Genomic DNA, 14981 nt, shown 5'->3' with positions numbered 1-14981 from the left:
AATACCAGGAGCCCTTCTCTCTGAAACAGAATCGCCTGTTTGGTTCCATCATTCCATTTTCTTCTTCCTCTGGCTTTCTTTAATTCTGTATCCTACGCCCTTGGGCTTACTTCCCACTTGTTTGTCTCCCTCCAACCAATCCACCGTGGCCATTTGTCTCCTGGTGGCAGCGGTGGGAGGCTCTTCTTTGTTTGATAATTGAAAACATTGTGATGCATTGGGGTATGGTATCAGAGACCTCAAAGGAGTGTTAAAATGCCCACTCACAAAACAGTAATATAAAGGCTCAATATCAATCCTGGGGGGAAACAAAACAAAACATCTGACATGTTATGTCTTCTCAATATTCATAAAAGCAGTGATATAATGGGATTTACCTTATCCACCCCAACTTTTTAACGACTGAAAAGCTTAAGTGATTTATATCAAACTTGCTCAATAGATGCAAATAGAACTGGACTAGCCTTTTCAGGGAAAAACAAAAGTGATTGTTGCTTTTAGGAAAATTTGAATCCTTCTTACTATTCTGAAAAAATATTCAGCTGGTAGTTTCCCCTTGGACTCTTTGTTATATATGCTAAATACTTGCGGAATCCGCTTGCCGGACAGCACTCTTATCTCTCCATGTGCTATTGATTACATGACAAAGAAGATTTCCTCCCAACAGGACTTTTCTGAATATGATTTAGCCATTGCATCTGTCACAATGGCTACTTGTACAGCATTCAGCTCCTTGGCTATATTTCTTCTGGAGTGCCAGTGAAATCATTTTTAATATGCCATAAAATACCTAAAATGATATTAAGAAATATCAAGAATGCTTATACAACAAGAATCATTTGATAGATGCTACAGTAAAGAGAACATAAAGATGAATCCTGAGTCAAGACAACTTGGAAAGAGAAGGGGTTAATCGCTGCCTATAAAATACATTTACACCTCCATCTGATCCAAGGTTTATACATCGCAGCACAAGCAAGGAACTTAAAACTCAAGCTGCATTTTGTCCCAGACAATTGTGGCTGAACTTCATTTGGATACCTGCTTTTTTAAGAGCAAGGAAGTCCTGGACACACTTTGGCTCACTCATATTAATTACTGGTGAAATTCAGTGTTGCACTCTTGTGGTCTCTGTACAAGCATTCCAGCTTGCCAGGTGGAATGCTTGCCACTATTCCCCCTCTCTGCGTTGTGTTCTGGACCATATGAGGGACCAAAGAGGGAAGGGGAGGAGAAAGGGGAAGCCCAATCATGAAAGCAGAAGTCCTTCCATAGGGCTTCCGCTGATGGGTCTGAGTAGGTGATCTGTGCACTTCAGCCATGGATCTCCTGTGGTGTGAGTTTTACAGAAAATTTTGACTTGGAAAGAGTCTTATGCCAATATAGGAATGTTTTTTAGTTTGCAATGGAAAATATTGTGATGCCTTAGAAAGCTAAAAACCTAAAAACCTTGACAGTCCCTTTCCATATGTATTTGCTACTGACATCCATTCATTGTTACTAATAAATTTATGAAATGGTGGGGGTGGGGGGAATCACGTAAAAATAAAGCACTGGGGAATTTTCTACACCATATCACTGTGCACTTCACATTAGTTCATAAAAATGACCTTGGTCCTCACATTCTTTTAGTCCCAATACATTCTGGGGCTTTGATCAAAGAGACACATCCTGTTTCCAATTGCAAAGCTTGCTCTGCTATGAACAAGTTCTTATTACTGATCTGCTATCTACTCTTTCTGGTCTAATGTGCAGATCAAGATGTCCACCCACTTTCACATTTCCCGAATATTCCGGCACAATTTTTCTGTTCAAAAACATTATCAAAATATATATTTTTAAATGCACAAGTTGTGACTCGGTGCTCAGACCCTCATTTGTACAAAAAAGGATCGAGGCTCAGCATTCAGGCTATTTGAATGGAGGATATGCAGACTTGGGGCCTCTCAGGATTTGGCTCTCAATCAGCAAGCGCCATCGGAAGAAAATTCACATGTCAAAATCAGTACATCAGTGTCAAAGAAATCAATGTCAAAGAAATAAAAAGTCATGTCAAAAATTAAACACATAAACTATAAATAACTGAGACGGCACACTAAATGTAAACAAAGTGCAGATTAGATGCAACAAAATCCTTCACCTGCACTCCGCTAGAAATCTCCCATTGTACAGATGCAAGGACCAATATAGGCACCCACGCTGAATCCCTCATTCATGTACTTAGCAATGTGGGAATGCAGTACTGGAAAGGCAAGCAGTGATGGAGTAACCACAGGTGACTATTACCAAGTGGGGCCATATCTGTGTGTACATGTAAACACCTTCCTTCACAAGATGCCCCACCATGCAGATTCTTTGATGTTCTCCTGCTTTCCTGTCTGGTCAGAGATCTGCAAAATCACCTGCTGTTTGCCACCCCAGGCTTCTTTGTGAGGGATATAAATTTAACAAGCAAACAAAAAAGGAAGAGGATGACAACATTCTCCACAGCACTTTGTAGAATGGTACGTACGTAGCTAGAGGAGCATAATGGTTAGTTACCATTTGGTCTACCAAGCATTTTCTTGGGACAGGGGATGAGGGAGTAGCAGAAAAGGGAATCTTAGGAGAAAGGAAACTGATCCTTGACATGTGACTGGATGCTTGTGAAATTCTCCTGAGCTTGGCTTAGGCATGAAACTTGGTGGGGATTGTAAACACATCTCAAATGAGAAGCTCTGAAATTCTTCTTCAGCTCAGATCAAATCCAAACCAGATAAGAACTCCCAGCTCTATCCTTCCATCTCGGCCACCCTCCCCTATTCCTGAATGCAAGCTTCTCTCAATTTCCCCTCATTCCCTTTCTTTATCTTGAACCTGTGGCAGGATCAGAGGCATTTGAGGAGAGAATATTTCTCCTCCATTTTGCTGGGCATCAGTGTCTTGGGATGTGAAAAATCTAGTTCCCGTAAGGGCAAAAACCCTACTTCTTTTCTTCTAACCATGTGCCTTTGTTGCTCCTCCTGCTGCTTCAACTACAAGACACATAAAAAGAAGGAAGAAGTGCATTTGGGTACCTAGGATTTGGCCAGACATGGCTTTTGCACAGGATAAGGGAGGAGAGGGCCAGAATAATGTATGATTGAATCCAATGTGAGCTTTGGATCACTAAGTCACCTGTAGCTGCTTTGGCTATGATCCTTGCTCAAAAAAACTAAGATTATGGCCACTGTTTCCATCACCTCCTGGCAAATAGAAGGGGAAGAAATGGAGGCAGTGAGAGATTTTACTTTCTTGGGCTCCATGATCACTGCAGATGGTGACAGCAGTCACAAAATTAAAAGACGCCTGCTTCTTGGAAGGAAAGCACTGACAAACCTAGACAGCATCTTAAAAAGCAGAGACATCACCTTGCCAACAAAGGTCGTATAGTTAAAGCTATGGTTTTCCCAGTAGTGATGTATGGAAGTGAGAGCTGGACCATGAAGAAGGCTGATCGCCAAAGAATGGATGCTTTTGGTGCTGGAGGTCTCTTGAGAGTCCCATGGACTGCAAGAAGATCAAACCTATCCATTCTTAGGGAAATCAACCCTGAGTGCTCACTGGAAGGACAGATCCTGAAGCTGAGGCTCCAATACTTTGGCCACCTCATGAGAAGAGAAGACTCCCTGGAAAAGACCCCGATGTTGGGAAAAATTGAGGGCACAAGGAGAAGGGGATGACAGAGGACGAGATGGTTGGGCTGTGTTCTCAAAGCTACCAACATGAGTTTGACCAAACTGTGGGAGGCAGTGGAAGACAGGAGTGCCTGGCGTGCTCTGGTCCATGGGGTCATGAAAAGTCGGACATGACTAAACGACTAAACAACAACAACAAATGATCCTTGCAGCTCTTTCTCCCAGGAAGTGACATATGTGTGTGATTTGGAAGCTAAGTTAAAAGAAAAGAAGTTTCACAGGTGACAGAGAAGGGAATGCTGGGTAAACAATATTGGCTTACCTCAGTGACAACAATAATTTGTTCTCAGATATGCTTAAAACAATGAGGTTACTGAACTGGGCTTGCAGTGGAGCACTTAAAGCCAGACACCTGACCTTTTAAATTGTTAAGCTAAACATGGCTTAGAAGTGGCAAAGGGTCACTTTGACCTCTGAACCCATTATGTTCTACCCTCTGCTTGAAAACACAAGCAGGGTTAGAAGCAAGGGGGCTTGCCTTAATTTGCATTGTTTGGGCTAAAAGTGTCACACAAGGTTTTTGGGGTTCTTGGGGAGGTCATGAATTGCTATGGCTAATGATGAAGCAGCAGCAGCAGCTGAGATACAGAATGAGGCCTTTATTCATATTCAGAGGTATATCTGACCACACCATTTTCTGTTTCAGGAGAAGCTTGCATTTAGAAGAAAGCTATTTTCACGCCTGCCCATGCTACATAACAACCTGAAACTAAACAAGTCCAGCAATCCCAGAGTAGTTATAGGGTTTGCAGTGGCATAATTTCCCCAAAGGTTGGATTCAGTAGATAAACTCCATTACCTCCTCTGCAAATTCTGCTTCTCAGTGCTTTTCTTCTAGAAAAAAAAGGGTGCCAGTATGATGTACCCTTGAATACCCCCAGAAAAAAACCAAACATTGCTCCTTACTATCACTCTGATTGTACAACAACAATCTGTGGCTTGAATATTCAAAAGCTCATACACCACTGTTTGTGAGTTAGTTTTTCCTTTAGGGCTATTTTGAATGTCTTTCTCCAGTTTGAACAATCATGGCTGTATGAGTCTAATCAAGTGTTGCACCATACATACACTATGACTACAGGAGATTATGGGCTCATCTTGCCAAGTATCAAGGAAAAGGATTATTACATAAGTAGCTGTGGCACTGAGACAAAACACAAATCGACAGAAGTTATGGAGGTGGACCTGATTCCCTTCTGCTCTAGATACAATCTCGGGACTATTTGCACACCATGAAACATAGTCCTCTGCACATTAGAGAGCATAAAGGATTGGGTCCCAAATTGCACCTGTAGGTTATGTCCCTTAATGATAATGTCATAGCTTCATGTCAGGGCCTGGAGACCAGACATTGTAATGGCCTGTTTGTCACTCTGCTTTTCATGTTACTTGTGGAAGCAACAATTGTGGACTCATTCACCACACCAGATGATATCAAGTTGCAGGTTTGGGCTGCACCAGGAAGATGCAGATTCATATAGGGTCCAAGAAGTTATAATAGCTATTATGTTGCAAAGTGGTCTCTCCCCATAACATCTATGATCAGCATGTGTGGGAGATGGTAGAGAGTGTTCCATTTGCAACCTGAATATGAGATTGGACCCTGTATAAGATCCAGAATGGATCTGGGAGAACAGACTTGGATGTTTGGTTTATCAGCCCACATTTTGGAGTCTGCTGCTATTATCCAGACTGAAAGAACGTGTGAATAATAGCTGAATGTGACACAGGTTCACACACTACTCAAACTTCCATTACCTCATTTTCTGACCTTTTGGTTACTTTTAGCCCCAAGATACCGTATTTTTCGCCCTATAGGACACACTTTTCCCCCTCCAAAAATGAAGGGGAAATGTGTGTGCGTCCTATGGGGCGAATGCAGGCTTTCGCTGAAGCCTGGAGAGCAAGAGGGGTCGGTGCGCACCGACCCCTCTCGCTCTCCAGGCTTCAGGAGAGCCGCAGCGCCAGCCCCACAAGCTCCGGGGACAGCTGGGAGGTCCCCGGACCTGGTCTGCAGACGGGCGGTGGGGAGAAGAGCGCTTCTCACCGCTGCCGGTCCCACAAGCGCCTGAGGGGGGAATAATGTTTTTTTCTTTATTCCCCCCCCCCAAAAAAACTTGGTGCGTCCTATGGGCCAGTGCGTCCTATGGGGCGAAAAATATGGTGCATCTAGACCTTCATCTCTGATGGAGAAGAGAATCTCAAGAGGAAAATAACTGAGTGTGATGGACTCCATCTTAAGGAACCCATAGCAAAAACACAAGGACCAATGCTATATATTTTTTGAGTAAGAATAACTTGTGTGGTTCCCCACCCTCCTGTTTCTTCAAAAAATGCATTGTCTCGTGCATGATTTAGTTTGTCATTCTGTGTGGTTCACTACACCTAAGATTTCAACAGAGACCATCTAACCACTCTGGTAATGTGCATTTTCTTGTATGTTCCTGCTAAGTCTGCTGTAGTAAATATGGTAAGTCTGAGGTCTGCAAAGACCTCATAAAGCCACTGTGTGCAGCTCAGGTTTCATGAACACCTGCCTATTGTAGATAACAGCTCCATTGGTGGCAGTAATGGCTCCAGGTTGCATATCCATGAGGATTTGGAACATTTGTAGCAGTCACAGGGCACACGGCAGGAATCTCCCTTTACAGTTGCCCTGTACAAGGAAAAAATTTCAGGACGCCATTTATATCTATATAGTTCTTCTCAGCAGAAGCATTCACAATCTCCCTCCTACTGAAACAGAATATTGGGTCCTTCAAGATACCTTCCTGCTTAGAATACAATTATTCTTTCTTATCATATGCACGTATTAAATTAAAGGTATTTTTAAAAAATATCTGGGACTGAAGGATTCTGATGTCTGCATCCAAAAGCTTTTGTATTTTCACTGAATCTTGCTGGATTTCAAATGCTAGCTGCAGTATCTTAGATTTTACAACATTTCCTGATTTACTGTGTTAGATTTTTGAGATGGAATACAAGGAACTGTAATGGAAGGGGGTGATGCGGCACCCCATATTCTTCACACCCCACATAAAAAACAACAGCACTTTGAGTTGTTATGGAGTCCTACAAGAAATCCCACCATAGCCATTTAATTCTCATCTTTTAAGAGTGTGGCTTGGCATAAAACACACTGGGAAACTTGGGATGTTTTGATTTTAATCTTTAAATCCAGCTATCTGTAAATCTATCTTTAAATGTTTAAATAGACCCTCTAAAGTGTTCCCATAAACTCTGTTCCTGCATTCGTTCACCTGGTAAGCTTTACCAGCTCAGAGACAGAATATGCTATGGGGTCCAGTGAGAGGCAGCAATAGATGGAAGGAATACTGGAAATTTGAGTTAATAATGAGTGTCTGGAGGAGTGAGGGACGAGCGTCAATCCCATTTCCTTTATTTGAATGAATGCAGTGATGAGACACAGTGCTCTTTTACTGACCTTGACTCTTATCGTCCTGGGGTTGATGTGACCTACCTTCTCTCTAGGCATAATAGCTTTGCATTCTATCAGGCACCATTTTCTCTTTCTTTTATATTACTTTAATGACCAGAGCGAGTATGTAAATGGCAAGAGGAAATAACTGACCTGAATGGGAAAGGAAATGTATAAGGTACGTAATACTTTCTGCTTGAAGCCCTGGACTGGGCTCCCTTCTTCCCAGCTTCTGGGATGCAGGGAGCAGGGTTGGGGTGGGATACGGGTTGTCCCCCTCACTGAATCCAGATCAACATGTAACATACAAATATCTGCAAACAAATCATGTACAAAGATGTATATCTTTGTCTAGTGAAAATATTCTGTGAGAATTTTTTCTTTAGGCATGTCATCATCATCATCATTTATTATTTATACCCCACCCATCTGGCTGGATTTCCCCAGCCACTCTGGGCGGCTTCCAACAAAGTATTAAAATACAGTGGTCTGTTAAACATTAAAAGCTTCCCTGAAGAGGGCTGCCTTCAGATGTCTTCTAAAAGTCTGGTAGTTGTTCTTCTCTTTGATATCTGGTGGGAGGGCAGTCCACAGGGCGGGTGCCACTACCGAGAAGGCCCTCTGCCTGGTTCCCTGTAACTTGGCTTCTCGCAATGAGGGAACCGCCAGAAGGACCCCAGAGCTGGACCTCAGTGTCTGGGCAGAATGATGGGGGTGGAGACGCTCCTTCAGGTATACTGGACCAAGGCCATTTGGGGCTTTAAAGGTCAGCACCAATATCTTGCTTATTAATCTGTTCTCATGACACAATTATTTCCCAATGTAAATACATATCCTCTGAAACATTTTGTTGTAGTGAATTCTACTTCCTTGGTCTGCCTTCAGTATGTTTTAGTTTCAGTAAATTGTACTTCAACCTGCATCCTACTTGAAGATTATTGCTGTGGACTCAACTAGATTTCCTTTTGCACTGTACTTTCCAGGCCCAGATTTACATTTTCTACGTCCATGTCCGAGCATCATTCTTCTTCTTCTTCTTCTTCTTCTTCTTCTTCTTCTTCTTCCTCTTCCTCTTCCTCTTCCTCTTCCTCTTCCTCTTCCTCTTCTTCCTCTTCTTCCTCCTCCTCCTCCTCCTCTTCCTCTTCCTCTTCTTCTTTCCCACCACTTAACTTGAATAAAACTTGCTGTTTACTACTGAATTGCAACAAATGGCAATCTGCGTAACCTCATTGCAGTAACCAGCAGATTTTCCATAGGACAAAACACCACTAGGACACAGTCCTAGAAAAGGCAGACCTGTGCCTAAGAAGCGCAGCAAAGAAGGAAGTCTGAATGAGCCCTGAGGGTTTTTCTCAGAGACAGCTCAGTTTGTAGAGCTTGAGACTCTTAATTTCAGGATTGTGGGTTTAAGCCCCACATTGGGCAAAATATTCTTGCAGTGCAGGGGGTTGGACTATAGATGGCCCTTTTGGTCCCTTCCAACTCAGCAATTCTATGTTCTTGTTTTTAATGCATTTTAAAACAAAATTTTACTACATTACTTTACTTCACTACATTAAGGTTTTGCTTTGCATTTGTTAGAATTCATTGTTTTTATTTTAATTGTAAAACATGAGTTGGGCTTTAGGGTTAGAGTTATTAACGCTCAGTTTCTGCCTCTCTGTGGTGCACAGGTACTAAGGTCGAATGTAAGTACCTATTTTTACTTCCTTATTTGCATGGTTTCAGCAGTAAGAAGGTTTTACGGCTTTTCCAGATGACCTGTTTATTGAGCATTCATCCTGATTTGGTTGCCCAAAGCTTATGTAGCAGTGGTCAGACCATGTCCAGTCTTTAGTGAGCATTCATTCTGCTTCCCCCCCCCTGCAGTGTGTTGATACATTTGTTCATGTTGTTTGTGACAAGGAGTATTCGTTCTGATTTGCTTTCCAGTCCATTTCCCTGTCACTTTCCTAACCACGAAAAAGTCATTTTGTTTAGTTGCAACGGAGCATTTTAATCCACTTTAATAGCACAAACCTAAATTTCCTACATGCACTTGAATGCCTCCTGCAAACTAGTGACAGTCTGGAGGCACAGTTAATCAATCACCGAGAGCTGCATATCAGTCATCGGCTACAGCAAATGGGATAACATGTGCCTCAAAGTCAAGCCCCCAACGAAATAATAGAAATGAAGGAGGCCCCAGGTTCTGTTGTGTTAGCAGTCATTATTCATTAACCTGCTGTGTGCTCTTCAGTCTTTTATCCAACATGTATTTTGAGGAAAAGGGAACAAGCAAATTCAAATGTTTTCCTTAAGAAAGGTAAAGGTAAAAGACCCCTGACAGTTAAGTCCAGTTGCGAACGACTCTGGGGTTGCAGTGCTCAACTTGCTTTATTGGCCGAGGGAGCTGACATTTGTCCGCAGACAATTTTTCTGGGTAATGTGGCCAGCATGACTAAGCCATTTCTTGCGAAACCAGAGCAGCGCACAGAAATGCTGTTTACCTTCACACTGGAGCAGTACCTATTTATCTATTTGCACTTTGACGTGCTTTCGAATTGCTAGGTTGGCAGGAGCAGGGACCGAGCAACGGGGGCTCACCCCGTTGCGGGGATTCGAACCGCTGACCTTCTGATCGGCAAGCCCTAGGCTCAGTGGTTTAGACCACAGCACCACCCATGTCCCTTAAGAAAGGTAAAGGATTTTAAATGTGCAGTGGTATGGAAGTGTGTTCACCTGAACATACTAAGAAGACCCTAGTAGGCACATGGGAATGTTGAGGTGAGAGTATGTGAAGGCTACTGTATATGGAGACATAGCAGGCAAAGCATGTATTTACTCTTTACATTTCAGATTCAAGCATAACGACTGACCAGAATGTTAGACTCAATGCCAACTTGGGACCCCCTGCACAAAGAACACAGCTTACTGTCATCTGTTCCTTTCAGAAGAGTACCGAGTGCCTTATTAGAGAATATAACTGTCTCCTCTCTGCCTTTACTTTCCACAAACAACAGGCACACCTTCACTTGACCTCCCTTTGTGGTCCTTCCACTAAGCTTTGCTCCGTTTATGTCCCATGACCTCTTGAAACTGTCCTTGCATTTACAGTTGTGTCAAATCAACAGTCCCGTAATGAAATCTTTTGGGGAAAGCGCATCCATTTCTCTTGTAACGTACACCCTCAGATACTTAGCCTTTGGGTGGAAATAAATAAATAAACAAATAAAGCTATAAATAGAAGAGGAATGTTGTTAAAGAAAGAGCAGAGATTGATTTTGGAAAGCAAAACTCAACTATGCAGCCTACGGGGAGATACTAACTACCATACAGAGGGCAATTCACCAGCGATAAGGAGAAATAGAGGGAAGGTCTTTGGGGTTGTAAAAGCACATGAAAAAAATGTTGTTTCTGTGTAGAAGTTTGTGGCCCTTCCATTAGTCAGCTGCCTCAGGCTGATGGTTTGGGCCATTATGGAAAGGCAGCAAATAGTTGTTAAAGTTATTATTGTTGCATTTTTAATGCCAGAGAGAGAGGTGGTTGTGAGATTATCTGCCTCAAAAACCTGACTGGCTTTGGATACTGTGCCCCTCCTTGAACAGGGCTGTGCATCGTTTGCTGCCCTGGTTTGCAGAACAACCAAAATGGCAACCAGAAGGAGATGGAGCAACTCTCCTATGAGGTAAGGTTGCAGCATTTAGGACTTTTTAGTTTTGAGAGAAGTTGAGTAACAGGTGCCATGAGAGAAGTTTATAAGATTATGCATAGGCTTGAGAAAGTAGATAGAGGTCCCTTTTCACTCCCATAACAGCAGAACCTGTGGCTCTCCAGTGAAGCTGTATGTTGTAAGGTTCAGGACAGAGAAAATAAAGTACTTATTCACACAGCCAGTGCTTTTCTTCTAGAAAAAATGGTGCTGGTACTCACCATGAAGTTGTTACAGTAAATGCCACATTTTAACCAGTGCTTTTCTTCTACAAAGAATGCTGCTAGTATTGCATCCCCTTCAGTACCCCCAGAAAAAGAAGCACTGCACACTGCAAAGAGTTAAACTATGGAAATCGCTCCCACTGGGTGATGGCAATGGCCACCAACTTGGTACTCAGCTACATTAGTAAAAAAAACAACAGCAATTTGAATGCGTTACAAACGCCCAACACCAGATGGCGCCAGAGAGCAGGAGATTTTAAAACAGGATTTTCCATAGGGATTTTTTTCTTCTGTTAAAATGATATAATTTCTGACTTATTTATAGCGTTTTTCTCTCTCTTCCTCCTGTGTTTAGATCAACCTTTGGATGGCTTAAAAATAGGACTAGACAACTTCAAGGAGTACAAGATTATCAATGGTTCCCAGTCATGGTGGCCATGCTCTGCCTCCATTCTTTGGGGCAATAATGCTTCTGAATTGGTTACTGGAAACCACAGAAGGAAAGATTGTTGTGGCACCTGGGTCCTGCTTGTCGGCTTCCTACAAGCATCTGATTAGCCACTGTGAGAACAGGATGCTGGTCTAGATGGGCCTTTTTGCCTGATCCAGCAGGCTGTTTGGATGCTCTTGTGTTCTTAAAGTATTGTGGATAACAGCAGTGAGGGTCTTGAATCTCAAGCAGGCTTGGCTGAAAAATAGCTGTAATGAATCTCTTTAATGCTGTGCATGTGAGTTTATTGGAATTTTGAGAAAGTACTCTGGGCTCTAGTCACAAAATGGCTACCTTGAAAGCATGGCGTAACACAAAATGGCTGCCACATGGCTGCATTTTGCACTTCTCCTCAGTGTCCAATCCTAGTGGCATCAGTGGCAATATGAGTCAGTGGGCAAATACAGGTAGCTACTATTTGGTTATGTTGCAGTGGCAAACAGGAACATGAATCACAGAAAGGGGACAAATGACATGTGTGGAACTTCTTTTAGTGCTTCACGAATTCTCAGGTTGTAGGTTCAAAATTTCTAGTGGTAGCCAGGAATATATGCAGGGTTCCAGAGTCCAAGCTGTGCTTACTATTATAATATGAGATCCCAAAATTGATTGTGGGGTTAATGGTTCTCTGGTCTTATTTAAACGTAAGTAAACGGGGGAACACAGCACATTGCTATATTATTCGAAACTGGCTTGCTTATTTCAGCCTCCATCTATCATGTTTGACATTCACAAACACGCTGATTTTTTTCTCCTCCTCTGCTTTCATGTCTCCCATACAGATTACATTTAAATAGAATATTTCCTTCATTCTTACTGGGTACTAGATGGCAGGTGCAGCCTTAGGAGCTCACAGTACAGCCTTATGTGTGTTTACTTGCAGGTAAATGCTGCTGTGTTTAATTAGACCTATTCATACTTACTGTAGATGCAGCCCTGTCTACTCTTGGGTTGAATAACCTACTTTAAAAAAAAAAGAAAAATAAAGAGGTCTAGTTAAGGGAGGAAATGTTATGTTGCCTTATGTCTTAAGCCAAGAATCTTCAACCATTTAGAGCCTGGGAATTGTTTACATTTGTAAATCTAATAAACTGTCATGGGTACCAAATAATGCCTTTTTCACAGAAGAAAAATGAACCGCCATGTGTGCTGGGTTCAGTCCACTAAAAGGTAAAGGGACCCCTGACTGTTAGGTCCAGTTGCGGACAACTCATCTCGCTTTACAGGTTGAGGGTGCTGGTGTTTGTCCACAGACAGTTTTGCGGGTCATGTGGCCAGCATGACTAAGCTGCTTCTGGTGAACCAGAGCAGCGCACGGAAATGCCATTTACCTTCCCGCCGGAGTGGTACCTATTTATCTACTTGCACTTCGTGCTTTCGAACTGCTAGGTGGGCAGGAGCAGGGACCGAGCAACGGGAGCTCACCCCGTCGCGGGGATTCGAACCGCTGACCTCCTAATTGGCAAGTCCTAGGCTCTGTGGTTTAGACCACAGCTAATTGTGGACGGGCAACTTCAAGATTCCTGCACACATTTCTTATGTATCTTTATATTTAACCTGGATTTGGATCAGACCAACAAGAGAAGATAATTTTGATTCAGTTAATACTTAAAACCAGTTTTATCAAATTCACACTTTCCGAAACAATATGGGAACCGAAACACAGCCATCTTTTAAAATTTGCACCAATCCAAAATTTGCCGTGCAATTCTCCAAGCAAAGAATGTTTACAAAAACACATAGATTAGAGGGAAGTGTGCTTAAAAATGAACATATTGATGAAGATAACACAGAAATGTGTTAGGTGTCATTTGCATGAAGAAGCGGAATGATTTTTGTAAGGAGTTTCACAAAGTAAAATTGCTGGTTGCTGCAGAAATGTGGAGAACTGAATTTAAGATTGGAAAAATGAGAACCCGAGAGGGTTGAAATGGACAGACCCTTCTATTGCTAGATCAGACAGCCCTTCATAAAATAGAACACACAAGCATCCTGTCTCTCACCTTTTCCCTCTGTCTGGCCATGTGGATCTGAACCAAAGGAAGAGGGCAAGTGGGGACAAAGAGGAGCAATTGCAAATAGGAGAAGGGCACTGAAGGCATCATTCCCCAAGGTCCTCCAAAGCTGGCGCCAGTAAAGTCTTCACAATAGGACTTTTGTAAAGGAGGCACCAGACAGCAACAGTTTGAGGAAAGTGTTATGATCAAGTGGAGGTGCGGTGGGCGGGTGAGGAGAGAGAAAGAAGTGGGAGACAGGCTTTTAAAATAAAAAAGACTCTTATCCTCTGTTTGCTTTTCCTTATTTTCTTGCCTTTGCAAAGAGAGTGTAAAATGCCATCCTACTAATATTGCAACATTCTGTGGTATCCTTGACTCAGAGTGTAAGCTGACACGTGGGCAGGAAACTGGCAGAAAATGGGTTCTCGAGCATAAATTATATCACATCCTTGATCCGTATGACCTTGGAATCACTGCTAAAATTAAGTCCAAAGACTTTCTTGGCACTTGTGTCTGCCTGCTTGCATGCATCTTACTCCAGTCAAATTTAGCTTGAAGGATCTGAATTTAAGCCTACACTGGTATGTTAATGCATCACCTAAAGGCATACAGCCCTGGGCTATAATTTGACTCTTTTATGTATATTTTTTCATTCTAGGGCTATCTGAAGTTTCTCACACAAGCACCCACAGATTACACACACACACACACACACACACACACACTTTGGAGATGCACAGAGAAAAGAAATGCTTAGCAAAACATGAAATCTGGGAACAATTAAAATCAAGCCAATGGCAGTGTCTGCAAGATAGCTCAGCTACAAGAAGATAACCCTCTTTGTCACTGCAGCAGCCCTGTTTATTCTCCCCACCAATTAAAAAAAATAAAAAATAAAAGTAAGCATTGTTATGCCGCATACATCTTAATACTTCTAATCTTCTGACTAGCAGAGCAAAAAATTAATATCACCCTGCCCCAGTGAAGGGAAAACAGAGAAGAGCCTCCAGGAGAAGGAAGCAAGATGAAGAAAAGACTATGCAGAATAGCATGGTCCCAGGGACATAGCTGCATAGTTGCACACATAAAGAGACAAATGTTTCGGGAGAATGCTTGCATAAATATTGTCAGGGGGTCCTAAATTAGAAGATATCTGAAAGACCACCACTGATCTTCCTCCACAATGTGGAAGGTATGGCAGTCAGTCAGGTGTGTTTTAAGATATATTCTCCATTTTCAGTGCTCTTTGTGAACTGAGAACACACCCCAAAACATTCTCTGGGATATTCTGTAACATTAAAAAATTCCATGTAACTTCCTATTTTTCAGGGGCTGCTTGGCAGATTTATCAATATTTAAGATGTTCCCTGAAGGCAGAACTCTTGTGGTATACCATTGCACACATACTAAATACAATTCTTTGT

Source organism: Podarcis liolepis, assembly GCF_965112155.1.
Source record: "Podarcis liolepis genome assembly, chromosome: 4".
Lineage (NCBI taxonomy): Eukaryota > Metazoa > Chordata > Lepidosauria > Squamata > Lacertidae > Podarcis > Podarcis liolepis.
Note: the sequence above shows the minus strand (reverse complement) of the source record.